The 15,585-nt window shown below is 42.9% G+C and overlaps 1 long non-coding RNA gene across 1 annotated transcript; it reads right to left on the bottom strand.

Moving 5' to 3' along the window:
- Positions 1–2,254: 2,254 nt before the first annotated feature.
- On the bottom strand, positions 2,255–13,419 carry LOC115931723 (uncharacterized). The gene is made up of 2 exons (XR_004068168.3): positions 13,000–13,419; positions 2,255–7,667 (listed from the first exon to the last, which is right to left on the bottom strand). It is a non-coding gene; the product is annotated as an uncharacterized lncRNA (long non-coding RNA).
- Between the last annotated feature and the right edge of the window lie 2,166 nt (positions 13,420–15,585).

Genomic DNA, 15,585 nt, shown 5'->3' with positions numbered 1-15,585 from the left:
AGAGTGATGGGCCTGAACAGGCTGAATCCTCTGTGACCTTGGGAAGTGGGGAAGACTCCGTGTGCCATGCTGCGTGGGGGCTCCATCCCATTGTAGGAGCTGATTGACTGCTTGCTTGGATCAGCAGGCCTTCCCTCCCTATAAGGCTTTCAGCTCCCAGCCACAGCGCAGACATTTGAGAACTCATTGATGGAAGCCATTTCTGCTGGGCTTTTGAGGGGCGCGTGGCAAGAAACCAAAAGTGGAGATCGCTATTGAGAAATGAGGGAGTCAGATCTTCACCAAATGAGCCTCCCCGGGGCACAGAGACGACCCCTCCGGCTGTCCAGACCTTTCCACCTTGTCAGTTTAATAAATTTCAGCGCCATAGCCTGCTGGCAATTGTCCGTGCTTGGAGTGAGACAGTGATGTAATCCTGATTAAAATAGTTAATAAGGATTTAATGAGAGGTTATCTCCTTGTCTTCAATCATTTCCTGGTGAGAAGAAGATTCTGGAGCAGAACTCATTAGAGCTGTTCCTTTGCAGTTACTGAAATTACACTATTTTGAAATTACTCAAGGTTTTCAAGAAGCAAACTCATTTCAAGTCATTATTTTCTAATAAGATTCTATAGTATAAAAAGTGTTTTTTTCCAGGTCTATCTGTGTATCTTCTGTGTTGTGATAAGTGGAATGTTTAAGATACAAAAACAAAAAAGCGTCCTCAACAGAATCCGGCTCCTGGGGTCACCCTGGTTACACTGGAAGCTGTAAATCTTAGCCCCAACATTGAACATGTTTTGTGATCTTAGGCAACTAATTTTAAGTTTGTTAAGTTTGTTGTTGTTGTTGTTGTTGTTGTTTTAGATGGAATCTCACTCTGTCTCCCAGGCTGGAGTGCAGTGGTGCCATTTGGCTCACTGCACTCACTGCAACCTCCGCCTCCCAGGTTCAAGCGATTGTCTCACCTCCACCTCTGCCTCCTGAGTAGCTGGGACTACAGTCACACCCCACCACATCCAGCTAATTTTTGTGTTTTTAGTAAGGACGGGGTTTCACCATGTTGGCCAGGCTGGTCTCGAACTCCTATCTCAAGTGATCCACCCACTTCAGCCTCTCAAAGTGCTGGGATTACAGGCACAAGCCATCCAGCCTTGGCCTAATTTTCGGTACTTAAAATACAGAAAATGGGGATAAAAGTAATACTTGCCTTATAGGATTTATTTAAGGCATAAAAGAAGTAATCTGTAAAAAGTATTTAGAAAAGTTTCTGATGCATAGTGTGGGCCCAATGGGTGTGTCTGATCAAGGATCCTGGATTACATTAAAGCTAAGATGGAGAACTTTCCGCTTAGAAGTCTGACAAAGTGTATGGACCACCATCTGGTCAGATTCTGCCAGCAAATTACATTTTATTTCAGGTAATCTTAATGGCTCTCTGGGAAGCTGCTTCTGTCAGAGCACTTGGAAAATTACATCCAGGTGTATACGGAATTTATTATTTGACCAAGAGTGCATTTTTACTCAGAATAGTTTCCTGTCTATATGCTGAAATGATTGCTGAAATAATTGCTACTTATATGGAAGAAATAATACCATGCTGAAATAATTGCTACCTATATGGAAGAAAACATGAGGTCCTTTCCTCACTCCACATACATATGTAAATTTCAGATAGATAAAAGACCTAAATAAAAACAAAAATAATAATCCTGGAACAAATTACAGGGGAATACTTTCATAACCTTGAGGTCATGGGGCATTCTTAACCAGGGCAGGAATCTCAGAAACCATCACGAAATGGAAATATTTGACTATCTAAATACCAAAGTAATATGTCGAATGTATCATTAGTAAAGTGGAAATGTAAACCGTATAGATTGTTAACATAACTACAACAGAAATGACATGATAAAGGTTACTGGTACTGCTGTTCAAATAACTCCTTCAATTGTTAAAATTAAAAATAATATACATGAGTCCAATAAGATGCTTAACCATATGCAGGAAATTGCAAATTACAAATGAATTACCATTTTTTCAGTCATCATAATTACAATCCAATGGGATGAGATTAGCTTTTCTTGTAGGGGGAGTGTAGCAAGGCAAGGAGCCACTGCCATACATTTCTGGTGGGAGAGTAAGTTGCTAACCCATTTGGGAAAATTACCTAGAAATATGGCTTAAAATTGAATATATTGATACCCTTTGTCCATGCCATCCCACTTTACGGAATGTTGCCTACAGAAATCAAAACACAAGAAGGTAATGATATATATAGGAGAATGTTTATTGCAGCTTTGCCGAGGAAGAAAATGAAAAGTAAGCTGGAAAATGCATCAACAAGGTAAAGATTGAATACATAACAGTGGATACATGCTATTGAGCATTATGCAACTTTTAAAGGAATTTATTTATTTTCCCATCTCCTAAATATGTTTTGCTGAGTCTCTCTTGCCTTTCATCTGGCTTTACTCAGCCTCAAAAAGGAGGCTTTACTGTGGCTTTGTTTATGGTTTTCTCCACATCAGTAGTAAGAGAATTGGACCCTGGATGGAAATTCACCTGTTAGATTCATATTCTGCGTGGCATGAAATTGCTGCCTGAAACAGAGCTGAGGGAGCAAGAGGAATGGAATATTGAAAATATATCAGGGCTAGCATGGAGGAGAACACAGGTAGCATATAAATTATTCACTTAGTCTCTTTGCTTCATAATGAATATTAAGGGGGTGGCTTTTCCTGCTGTGGGGGAGGTTGCCTCTCTACAACATCATAGAAGATTTAGCCTTACAACCTAGGCTTGTTCTCATGACAACATAGTTAATGTGACTATCTTCTGGGACCTGCCAGCTACAGTCATGACTACCTGCTACATCATCAAGCTCAATTAATTATTTTTCTAATGGCTTTATTACAGTGCCCTGTGATGACTGCAAAACAGTTCTTAGATTATCTGATCTAATTCATTCATGCTGTCATATCTGCAAATAATTATTAAATAATTGATATGTGTCAGACACTATTTTGGGCACTGGAAGAGTGAATCAAACAGACCAAGTCTGTACTCTTAGGAAATTTATATTCTAATCAAGGGCAGGAGTATAAAACAGACGATAGAAGAGTAAATGAATGGATATATAGAAGAAGATGATGAGTGAATAAAGAAAAATAAAGCAAGTAAGGAGATGGAGAGTGCATACACATGGGTGTGCGTACACATACATGTATTATTTAAAATAGGGTGGTAAGATAGGCCTCTCTGCACAGATGATATTTCAGTCAGACTCTAGCAAAGAAAGAATATGGATTAATGTGGATTCCCAGGAAGGAGTGTTTCAGGCAGAAAGAACAGAAAGTGAAAGCCTTCCCAGGCAGCAGCATTCCTGGTGTTCATGTTCCCAGGTAGGACTAGATGGTCAGTGCATCTGGAACAGAAAACGGGATGGGGAGAGTGGAAGGAGATACCCTCATGGAGGAATGAGGTCACCAAGATCCCCCTGGCTGTGGTGAGAATTATGGATTTTACTCTGCTTAAAGCCATCTGAGGGTTTTGAACAGAGGCTGATGAGATTGCACTTAACATTTTAACAGGGATCCCTTTGGCTGCTTGAAGAAACAGACAAGAGAAGCAAGGGTGGGGAGCAGCAGGAGTCTGCTTAAGAGGCTCTTTCAGAGGTTCAGGGGGAGATTATGGAGCCTGGACCAGGACGGAAGCTGTGGAGTCAGGGAGCAGTGGTCTGATTTGGGACTTCCTGACGATGGAGCTGAGCAAAATTGCTGATGGCTTAGAAACAAGGAAAGAGAGGAGTCGAGGGCAATTCTCCTGGTTTTGGCTGAGCCCCTGGAAGAGCTCCTTTCACAGACATTTCTAGTCTTCTGATCTATATCCAGAGGCTTCATTAATCATAAAGAGGTGGACATTTTGCACTCCAGACTTTGGGGTGAGCTCTGGAGAAGGCTTGTTCAGTAGGGTCTTGCTCCCCCAGTTCTCTAGGGTAATTACAAAACTCACATTTCTATCTTCCTTTAGAAGTGAACGAAAGTTGACCTCATTCAAATAAATCATTTAAAACTCAGAAGTATCTCGTGTGGTCTTTTTCCTATCCCTAATCTTATTCTGATTTTGAGTTTGAAACACCAGGGTCAAGTACTAACATGGTTTCTCCAGCTCGGCAGAGCTGATTTGAACCCAAACCTTCTGATCTCTGTGCCTCACCATGTGATGTCCCACATGAACCTGTGAAGCCATTCCCATGCCTTATATAATCTACACTTCCCAGTGACCTTGCCCATCATGTGGAGCAGATATAAATAGCTATATGGTGTGAACAAGGAAAGTGAAGCTCAGAATGATGTACTGAGATTCACAGAGATCATGCTGTTTGAGGTCATGGTGAGGACCTGAGTCTTCTGTTACTTAGGACTGTGCTGATGTGTCATGGTCCAGGAACCTGCAAGGCTGCTGACAACAACAAAGAATTAACAGACTACTTTTCTCCCCCTAATCCAGCATCTTGCTAAAATACTGAGTTCCCTTAAAATAGGGCTTTCTGGAAAGCTAAATTCAGCAAGGCTCTGTTTTGCAGAGTCTGCTGGCTTACTTAACCCCACTCAGAGAAGATTTTGGTAAGGTGCTCCAACTCAGAGCTCCGAGTTCCCCACTGACCAGGAAGGGTCAGTGCAGAAAGCAGAACCCCAGTCAAGGAAAATGAAAGTTCCTAAGTCTTCTCTGCACTAAAAAGCTGAAGTGGTTGCTCCACTCCACCTGGAACAGGCTCATCAAAGAAGGCTGATCTTTGAGGGAGCAAGATCCCATCCTTTTCAGGGAATCACTGCTCCATGTCAGCTGAAAACTCAGAAGGCACAGAGACACCAGGGAAGGCGCTGAAGCCTTTCATTCCTGCCGCCTCCTTGTGCTTGCCTCCAGCCTGCTGTGGCAGATGAAGCTGGCTGGCTTCACTCTGAGGTGCTTTGCAGCCCTGTCTGCTTAATTTCCGGTGGACCTTCAATGCCCAGGGAGAGCGCATGTTTTGCTTGTGATGTTGGTAATGAACTGCCGCTGGGAACAAATTAATGAGTGTGTCAGGAGCTGCAGTGGAACTGCATCACGATTCATAAACACCACAATGAAAATGCCAGTTAAGCTCTGGTATAAATACACAAACTCTGAAGAAGCAAACTCTTTTTTCTTTTAATGAGAGAAGAATTTAAAATAACATCATTCTGCCCTGAGTAGCATTGTCAGGGGAGAATTTCTTAGCAGATAGTTTCTTTCTTTTTTTTTTTTTTTTTACAAAAAATCATATTTAATACATACAGAAATATTAGAGGAATTTAATTTGACTTTTTACGTTTGGGTACATGCATACTATACTTTGAAATACACATAGCACATATACCATATATGGGTTTGCCGTATACAAAAATGCAGAATGTCAAGTTTATAGGTTATGTACCATGTTTATTAAATGAGATCTTTCTCTTTTTATTGACTATCGTATGTTTCCATGGCCTTCTATTAATATCATTCCTCAATATTCTGAGTCTGGAATTTGGATTCAGAAATTAAAATTCAATTAAAAAAACCCCATTGGTTGAGAGACCAATAACTTTAAAACTCATGGCTAGGGAATGAAAAGAAACTTCCATCACTCCAAATGTGCAGCAGGATTGTGTTTGGGGCACCTGTAAGCATCCGAGTTTGTGACTGACCCCTGATATGCATACAGGTGCTTGTGTTTATGGAGCAAGATGTTGCTGGGATTGAAGGCATAACACAGGGGCTCCTCAGAGCCCCAACAGAAGGCCAACTATAGGGTTTCCTACAGAGCCTCTCTGTAGCAGCTCCCAGTGCTACAGAGCAGAGCACTGGGGGCTGCTACAGAGAGGGTTGGGAAAAGGGGAAGGAATCTAAGTAGGCAAGCTCCAGGCTTTCTCCTCCCAATTCAACCAGAGCCTCTTTTATTTTATCCGGTTTACTTATTAGAGTTCCAGGTAAGGTTTTATTGTATATTATAAGTTAAAGCTAGACAACTACAGGTTAGCAGTAGATTGAGCATGAGTTTTGAAACAGTAAGACTTGACTTCCAATATTAACTTTAGGATTTATGAGCTATTCGATGTGGGGCACATATAACTTCTTTGAACCTTGGTTTCTATCTAAGACAGAGTAATCATAATACCAACTTGCTTGGTTGCCTTGAGGATCACAGATAGTGAATTAAAATGCCATGCACTTCATTGATTTTCACAAAAGACTGTGATTATTACAACAGATTCTAGCTGGTAACTTGTTGTAAATTTAAGTGGTTTGTTTTCTTCTGACAACTGCAGAACATGAAGCCTCCTTCTTCCAACCACTCTAATGCCAAGGCTAGCAGAAGGTAATGTTGCCTTGAGTCAGAGAATCTATTTTAGCTAATGACTATCTCAAATGTTAAATAGAGTTTTAGACAGGAGAACAAAACTTGTTTGAAAGTATTGCTTATTTGTCATCAGCGACCAATTTGAATTTAGAATAATTGTGGGAAATGGTTTACTAAGGCTTAAAGAAATAGTTTAACAGTTCTTTTTACCACCCCATTTTCAGTTATGTTGTCCTCAATTGTTCTTTAGTAACTTCTTAACATTGTAACCTGTGAATTTCCATTCAAAACACTATGCAAAAGAGAAATCACAATGGCTAAATCAGGAGTAGGTGGCAAATAAACTTTTCTAGCATAAAGGTTTGTCTGTGTTAAACTCTAGTTGTCTGTTTGTCTGACTTCAGAAATTGGATTTTTGTAGGGGCCATGTCAGTGTTCTCTCCATTGCCTACATCCCTCCAGTTTTATTACAGATGTGCCTTGCTTCATCACATATTTCCTCTATTCCTTCTCAACAGATTGACTTCCTATTGACCTGGTTTTTTTTTTCTTTAAGGAGATGCAGATCAATTGTTAATGAATCGCTCAGTGGTCAATACAATGGAAAGAATGACAAGAAATGCTCTGCTTTTAATAGAGGTCTTAGTCTTTAAGGGCATATGAAGTGGGTTATATTTTAGAAATCATGGATTATAATCCAAACTGAATGATACTGACCAAAGGAAAGGAAAGACAACTTAACCTGTTCCCACTTTGCTGGGTTTTTTTTTTCTTTTTTCAAATAGATTTTGTCTTTTGGGCAGCTTTTGGAAATTCTACTACCCAAATTGAACTATTTCAGATTAACTTTCTGCAGTTCAAAAACCAAAGATGAGATATTGTATGATCTTTTCAAACTTAGCAATTCAAGGTACAATTTTAATAGATGGATTCCATTTTACATGGGCAAAAGATCTTACATGTTCTTTTCACAAAGCATCAGGGGATGTTAAGTTCTTGCATAACCAGGTATGTCCAGAGAGGGGACACTCATTTTGCTCATTTATAGCAGAAAAATTGATGCTGTAGATAAAAACGGCTTCTATATGTCATGAAAATTTATCCTTGAAGGGCAATTAATCAAGACATGAGAAAGAACTTTAATGAATCCTTCCAGACAGAATCAGAGAAGACTGAGGATTCATTCAAATGCGCACACCTACCAGACTTTCAGAAGTGCTTGTTGACTATTGAGGACCATCTTAGCACAGCTGGAGTGTTTCACATTAGCCAAGGTAGGCTCTAAGCTCAAGGTGCTCAAATTACTTTTAGGTGTAATGCCTGAAATGAAACAAAATTGAGAGGCAATTGTAAGTTACTCAGCAAAGAGGAGTGATTTGTAGGTAGTTAAAGGAAGGTCAGGGTGATCCCCAGCCTATTTTGTAGACTTCTGTTCAGCTCCTGTAGGAGAGCAGTTTTTTTATTTTACAAAGGTCTTTTGCTATGGCACTCATCTTTGAGGGACATACTTTAGTAATAGTAGGTATCATTCACTGGCAGGAGACCACCGGGACACTGATGTCAATTAAGATAATGATATGGTTTGGCTGGATCTCCACCCGAATCTCAACTTGAATTGTATCTCCCAGAATTCCCACGTGTTGTGGGAGGGAACCAGGGGGAGGTAATTGAATCATGGGGGCTGGTCATTCCTGTGATAGTGAATAAAGCTCACGAGATCTGATGGGTTTATCAGGGGTTTCTGCTTTTGCTTCTTCCTCATTTTCTCTTGCTGCCACCATGTAAGAAGTGCCTTTTGCCTCCTGCCATGATTCTGAGACCTCCCCAGCCGTGTGGAACTGTAAGTCCAACTAAACCTCTTTTTCTTCCCAGTCTCGGGTATGTCTTTATCAGCAGCATGAAATCTGACTCATACAGATACTTTCATGTGCATCCGTGTGAAAAGACCACCAAACAGGCTTTGTGTGAGCAACATGGCTGTTTATTTCACCTGGGTGCAGGCAGGCTGAGTCCGAAAAGAGAGTCAGTGAAGGGAGATAAGGGTGGGGCCATTTTATAGGATTTGGGTAGGTAAAGGAAAATTACAGTCAAAGGGGGTTTGTTCTCTGGCGGGCAAGAGTGGGGGTTGCAAGGTGCTCAGTGGGGGTGCTTTTTGAGCCAGGATGAGCCAGGCAGAGGACTTTCACAAGGTAATGTCATCACTTAAGGCAAGGACTGGCCATTTACACTTCTTTTGTGGTGGAATGTCATCAGTTAAGGTGGGGCAGGGCATATTCACTTCTTCTGTGATTCTTCAGTTACTTCAGGCCATCTGGGCTTATATATGAGTGCAAATCACAGGGAATGTGATGGCTTGGCTTGGGCTCAGAGGCCTGACATTCCTGCCTTCTTATATTAATAAGAAAAATAAAACAAAATGGTGTTGAAGTGTTGGGGCAGCGAAAATTTTTGCGGGGTGGTATGGAGAGAGAATGGGCGATGTTTCTCAGGGCTGCTTCAAGCGGGATTAGGGGCGGCATGGGAACCTAGAGTGGGAGAGATTAAGCTGAAGGGAGGTCTTGTGGTAAGGGGTGATATTGTGGGGATGTTAGAAGAAACATTTGTCGTATAGAATGATTGGTGATGGCCTGGATACGGTTTTGGATGAATTGAGAAACTAAATGGAATAACAGAAGGAGAAAAACAGGTGTAAAAGGTCTAAGAATTGGGACGACTCAGGATATCTGATTAGAGAGTGCCTAAGGAGATTCAGCATAGTTCTGCCAGCAAAGATTATTTATTTACTTCAAGAGTGGCAGTTTGGGGTTAGCACCAGGAGATATCAGCTGTGATGGCTTGGAAAAACAGTGTAAACTGGCAGTGTAAACAAGAGCAGGGCATGTATGGGTAGTTGAGAACGGTGAATAGGAGTATGACTAGACAGAAGATAGTAAGGATGACAAGTTTTTTGGGGGGCACAGTCTAAGTTGGTCTGGTGTCTGGAATGAGACCGGGGCCTAATAAAAAGAAGCGTCTATACAGGAGCTTAAACGGGATGTACCTTGTAGCATTCCGAGGACAGGCCTGAATTCTGAGAAGCAAAAGTGGTAAAAGTATTGTCCAGTCCTTTTTAAGTTGGTGGCTGAGCTTGGTGAGGTGTGTTTTTAAAAGACCTTTAGTCCGTTCTACTTTTCTTGAAGACGGAGGACCATAAGGGATATAAAGGTTTCACTGAATACTAAGAGCCTGAAAAACTGCTTGGCTGATTTGACTCATAAAGGCTGGTCTGTTATCAGACTGTATAGAGGTGGGAAGGCTAAACTGAGGAATTATGCCTGACAGAAGGGAAGAAATGACTGTGGTGGCCTTCTCAGACGCTGTAGGAAAGGCCTTTACTTATTCAGTGAAAGTGTCTATTTAGACTAAGAGGTATTTTAGTTTCCTGACTCAGGGCATGTTTAGTAAAGCTAATTTGCCAGTCCTGGGTGGGGGCAAATCCTGGAGCTTGATGTGTAGGGAAGGGAGAGGGGGCCTGAATAATCCCTGAAGAGTAGTAGAATAGCGAATGGAACATTGAGAAGTTATTTCCTTGAGGATAGATTTCCATGATGGAAAGGAAATGAGAGGTTCTAAGAGGCGGGCTAGTGGCTTGTACTATAGCATAACCTGCCTTTGGTGGTGTGTGGCGATTAGGCCTGGTGGAACTGCCATCAATAAATCAAGCGTGATCAGGGTGAGGAACGGGAAACAAGGAAATTTGGGGAAATGGGGTGAATGTCATGTGGATCACAGAGATACAGTCATGGAGGTCAGGTGTGGTATCAGGAATAATGTGGGAGGCCGGATTGAAGTCTGGGCCAGGAACAACGGTAATTGTGGGAGACTCAACAAAGAGTGAGTATAGCTGAAGGAGCCGGGAAGCAGAAAGTATATGCATCAGGTATGAGAAGAAAATAGATTTTGGAAGTTATGAGAAATGTAGAGAGTGAGTTGAGCATAGTTTGTGATTTTTAGGGCCTCTAACAGTATTAAAGCAGTGGCAGCCGCTGCACACAGACATGAGGGCTAGGCTAAAACAGTAAGGTCAAGTTGTTTGGACAGAAAGGCTACAGGGTGTGGTCCTGGCTCTTGTGTAAGAATTCTGACCACGCTAACCATGCCTAGGAAGGAAAGGAGTTGTTGTTTTGTAGAAGGTGCTTGGGTTTGAGAGATCAGTTGGACACGATTGGCAGGGAGAGCACGTGTGTTTTTATGAGAATTATGCCGAGATAGGTAACAGATGAGGAAGAAATTTGGGCTTGATTGAAGTAATGGGGGCTGTCTGTGAAGCTTTGCAGCAGTACAGCCTAGGTAATTTGCTGAGCGTGATGGGTGTCAGGGTCAGTCCAAGTGAAAGCGAAGAGAGGCTGGGATTAAGGGTGCAAAGGAATAGTAAAGAAAGCATGTTTGAGATCTAGAAAAGAATAATGGGTTGTAGAGGCAGGTATTGAGGATAGGAGAGTATATGGGTTTGGCACCACGGGGTGGATAGGCAAAACAATTTGGTTGATAAGGCGCAGATCCTGAACTAACTTGTAAGGCTTGTCTGGTTTTAGGACTGGTAAAATGGGGGAATTGTAAGGAGAGTTTATAGGCTTTAAAAGGCCATGCTGTAGTAGGCGAGTGATAACAGGCTTTAATCTTTTTAAAGCGTGCTGCGGGATGGGATATTGGCGTTGGGGGGGGTAAGGGTGATTAGGTTTTAATGAGATGGTAAGGGGTGCATGATTGGTCGCCAAGGAGGGAGTAGAGGTATCTTATACTTGTGGGTTAAGGTGGGGGATACAAGAGGAGGACGCAAAGGAGGCTTTGGATTGGGAAGAAGGGTGGCAATGAGATATAGCTGTAGTCCAGGAATAGTCAGGGAAGCAGATAATTTAGTTAAAGTGTCTCAGCCTAATAAGGGAACTGGGCAGGTGGGGATAACTAAAAAGGAGTGCTTAAGAGAGTATTGTCTAAGTTGGCACCAGATTTGGGGAGTTTTAAGAGGTTTAGAAGCCTGGCCGTCAATACCCACAACAGTTATGGAGGCAAGGGAAACAGGTCCTTGAAAAGAAGGTAATGTGGAGTGGGTAGCCTCCGTATTGATTGGAGTTTTATTTAATGTCGAGAGCAGATTGGGTAATAAAATGTATTTTGAGAATAAGACGGCCTTTTGAGCTTTTAGGGTCTAGGGCTGTAAAGTGTCTCAGGGTTGCTGCCAAACAAGTCATGAACTGGGCTGGACTTTTCTATTTGATGAAAAAGAGCCTAAACGCTCTCTGATTTGGGATAAAGAAAAAGGAGCATTAACCTTGACTATGCCTTTGGCTCCAGCCACCTTTTTAAGAGTAAATTGCTGGGCAGGTGGGGGAGGGCTAGTCACGGGACGAAACTGTAAGCCTGACCAGGTGTGAGGAGGGGAGACGATAAAAAGATTATAGGGTGGAGGAGCGGAGGCTGAGGAAGAATTGGGACCTAGCTCGGCCTGGCGAAGAGGGGAGAGGTCAGATGGGTCTGTAGAAAAGGAAGATTAGAAAGACTCAGTGACGCTTGGGGTTGGGACTGAGGGGACATGTGGGAGGGAAAGAAGGAAGATTTGGGATGAGTTGCACTGGACACAGAGACTAGGAAGGGACTGATGTGTAAAAGAATGCCTGGACATCAGGCACCTCAGACCGTTTGCCTATTTTATGACAAGAATTATTTAGATCTTGCAGGATGGAAAAATTCAAAGTGCCATTTTCTGGCTATTTGGAACTACTGTCGAGTTTTTATTGGGGTCAAGCTGCATTGCAGAAGAAAATAAGGCATTTAGGTTTTAGGTCAGGTGTGAGTTGAAGAGGTTTTAAGTTTTTGAGAACACAGGCCAAGGGAGTAGAAGCAGGAATGGAGGGTGGAAGGTTGCCTATAGTGAAGGAAGCAAGCCTAGAGAAAAGAGAGAGTAGAGAAACAGAGGGAAGGGGTTCGGGGGTTCTCACCTTCCAGAAAAGTGGGAAAAGGGGTTGGGGCGCAGAGATAAGAGGTCGGGGTGCAGAAATAAGGGATGGAGCACAGAAATAAGGGGTCGGGGCACGGAAATAAGGGATCGAGGCACAGAGATATGAGGTTGGGGTGCGGAAATAAGGGATTGGGGGTTCTTGCCCCCCCAGAAAAGCGGGACTTGCCACTAAGGGTGAAGGAGAAGGGGTTGAGGGGTACTTGCCCTTGCCCCAGGAAAGCAGAGAAGGGGTAGAGACAAGGAGAGAAGGCGTTATGGTACTTGCCCCTTGCCCAGAAAAGCAGAGAAGGGGTAGAGACAAGGAGAGTAGGGGTTGGGGTACTTGCCCCTTCCCCAGAAAAGCGGGACTTGCCGCTAAGGGCGAAGGACCAAGGCAGGCGTCCCTGTGTGGTCTGACACCTTTGAAACATGGATGAATAATCAGGCGTCCCTGCCATGATTAAACACCAAGGGAAGGCTGCCTTCCCAGTCCGTGACTGGCGCTGGAGTTTTGGGTCCACGGATAAAACGTCTCTCCTTTGTCTCTCCCCGAAAATGAAAGGAATTGAAATTAAGAGAAGGGAGAGATTGAAGTGTGGCACCAAGACTGAAAGGAGAAAGAGGTTGAGGGATAGTGAGGGAGGTTGGAGAAGAGCGTAAAAAGAGGCCGCTTACCGGATTTAAAATTGGTGAGATATTCCTTGGGCTGGTCGGTCTGAGGACCTGAGGTCGTAGGTGGATCTTTCTCACAGAGCGTAGAACAGGAGGACAGGGGATTGATCTCCCAAGGGAGGTCCCCCGATCCGAGTCATGGCACCAAATTTCATGCGCGTCCGTGTGAAGAGACCACCAAACAGGCTTTGTGTGAGCAACATGGCTGTTTATTTCACCTGGGTGCAGGCAGGCTGAGTCCAAAAAGAGAGTGAGCGAAGGGAGATAAGGGTGGGGCTGTTTTATAGGATTTGGTTAGGTAAAGGAAAATTACAATCAAAGGGGGTTTGTTCTCTGGCGGGCAGGAGTGGGGGTCGCAAGGTGCTCAGTGGGGGTGCTTTTTGAGCCAGGATGAGCCAGGAAAAGGACTTTCACAAGGTAATATCATCACTTAAGGCAAGAACCAGCCATTTACACTTCTTTTGTGGTGGAATGTCATCAGTTAAGGTGGGGCAGGGCATATTCACTTCTTTTGTGATTCTTCAGTTACTTCAGGCCATCTGGGCTTATACGTGCAAGTCACAGGGGATGCGATGGCTTGGCTTGGGCTCAGAGGCCTGACAGATACTATCTTAGTTAATTTTCCTAGAAGCAAATTCTGAGATGAGGATCCAAGAGCAAGTGGTTTATTGGGAAAGCACTCCCAGGAAACACTGAAGCATGAGGGGATATTGATAAAGCATGAGTTTTTAAGTAAATTATCACTGGGGACAATGGGAGCTCAATCTCATTGGGAAGCTCCAGGAAATGATGTGGAATATGCTTCCGATTTACCTTATATGAGGAGCAAGGAGGGTCAGGGCAGAAGAGAAACAGGAGGCAGTGGCAGGGTGTGCTACAGATGGTGGCATTTTGATGAAGGAACTGATATCAGAAAAGGGCTTTGGAGATTGGGATGAGTTTGGAAAGGGCAGGAGGAAATCCTGCACATGGGAGGATAAAGCAAAGAGAGGGAGCCAAAAAAAAAAAAAAAAAAAAAAATCACAGGAATGTGAGTTTCATGCGAATCTGTGTGAAGAGACCACCAAACAGGCTTTGTGTGAGCAATAAAGCTTTTAATCACCTGGGCGCAGGTGGGCTGAGTCTGAAAAGAGAGTCAGCGAAGGGAGATAGGGGTGGGGCCATTTTATAGGATTTGGGTAGGTAAAGGAAAATTATAGACAAAGGTGGGTTGTTCTCTGGCGGGCAGAGTGTGGTCACAAGGTGCTCAGTGGGGGTGATTTTGAGCCAGGATGAGCCAGGAAAAGGACTTTCACAAGGTAATGTCATCACTTAAGGCAAGGACCAGCCATTTACACTTCTTTTGTGGTAGAATGTCATCAGTTAAGGTGGGGCAGGGCATATTCACACTCTTTTGTGATTCTTCAGTTACTTCAGGCCATCTGGGCATATACGTGCAAGTCACAGGGGATTCGATGGCTTGGCTTGGGCTCAGAGGCCTGACAATGAGAACATTTGATACATTGATTCAAGAGCGAGGGACAGTACTGGGTTAATAATAACCACCCACTATTAATTTTTAAATAGCCACAGAATGATTATTAAGCATGTAGGTTTTCCAAGCCCTGATCCTTTCTTTCTTCCTGTTGGCTTCTATTTGACCAAATCCTTGATGACTACCAGTAGGGGACAAGTAAGGAAAAAGAAGGGAAGGAGGAGGAGAAAGCTAAGAGGAGGACAAGGGGAAGAAGAAGATTAAGAAGGAGGAAGAGAGCAAAAGACAATGTAGACGATATACTCTAGATCAGAAAATTTTGAGAATGGGTTTATGGGCCAATGTTAAACTGTGACAACTTTTTTTCAAGTCCACGGCAGAAAGAGAAATAAAAAGACAGTGTAGTAAAATTCTTGTAAAGCTAAATCTAGTTTGATATCTTCTCAACATTTTGACATTAAAATTTTCTCTCCTTTATGTGACAATTTAATGGGTGGGGTTTTTTTTTTTTTTTTTTTTTTTTTAGAAAAATACTTTCCCAAAGCAAAATAAAGAATTAGAAATCTCATGCTTCCATTTTTTTTTTAAACATATATATATATTTTCCTGGTAGCAGAAACCCAGAGTCCTAGGACAATTAGCCTCATCAACAGAGGCATTCCTTACATCACTCTAAAGAGCCAACAAATGGTAATGACTGCAGGTCACTCCTTAGCAAGGCTGCATAGAGAACACAGCATATTAGAGTGGATAACAGCACAGGCTAAGACTGGAAAAATTAGGACTCTATACCACGTGGCCACTTGCTGTCCATGAGAACTTCTGTGGATTATTTAACCCTTTTTTTTCTTGTGGCGCAATCTTGGCTCACTGCAGCCTCTACCTCCCGAGTTTAAGCAATTCTTCTGCCTCAGCCTCCCAAGTAGCTGGGATTACAGGGGTACGCCCCCACACCCAGCTAATTTTTGCATTTTTAGTACAGATGGGGTTTCACCATGTTGGGCAAGCTGGTCTCAAACTCCTGACCTAGTGATCCACCCGCTTCAGCCTCCCAAAGTGCTGGGATTACAGGCTTGAGCCACTGCACCTGGGCTATTTAACCCTTTTGTGTCTCA

Source organism: Gorilla gorilla, chromosome 21 (assembly GCF_029281585.2).
Source record: "Gorilla gorilla gorilla isolate KB3781 chromosome 21, NHGRI_mGorGor1-v2.1_pri, whole genome shotgun sequence".
NCBI classification, from domain to species: domain Eukaryota; kingdom Metazoa; phylum Chordata; class Mammalia; order Primates; family Hominidae; genus Gorilla; species Gorilla gorilla.
This window is presented reverse-complemented; position numbering and strand designations above follow the sequence as displayed.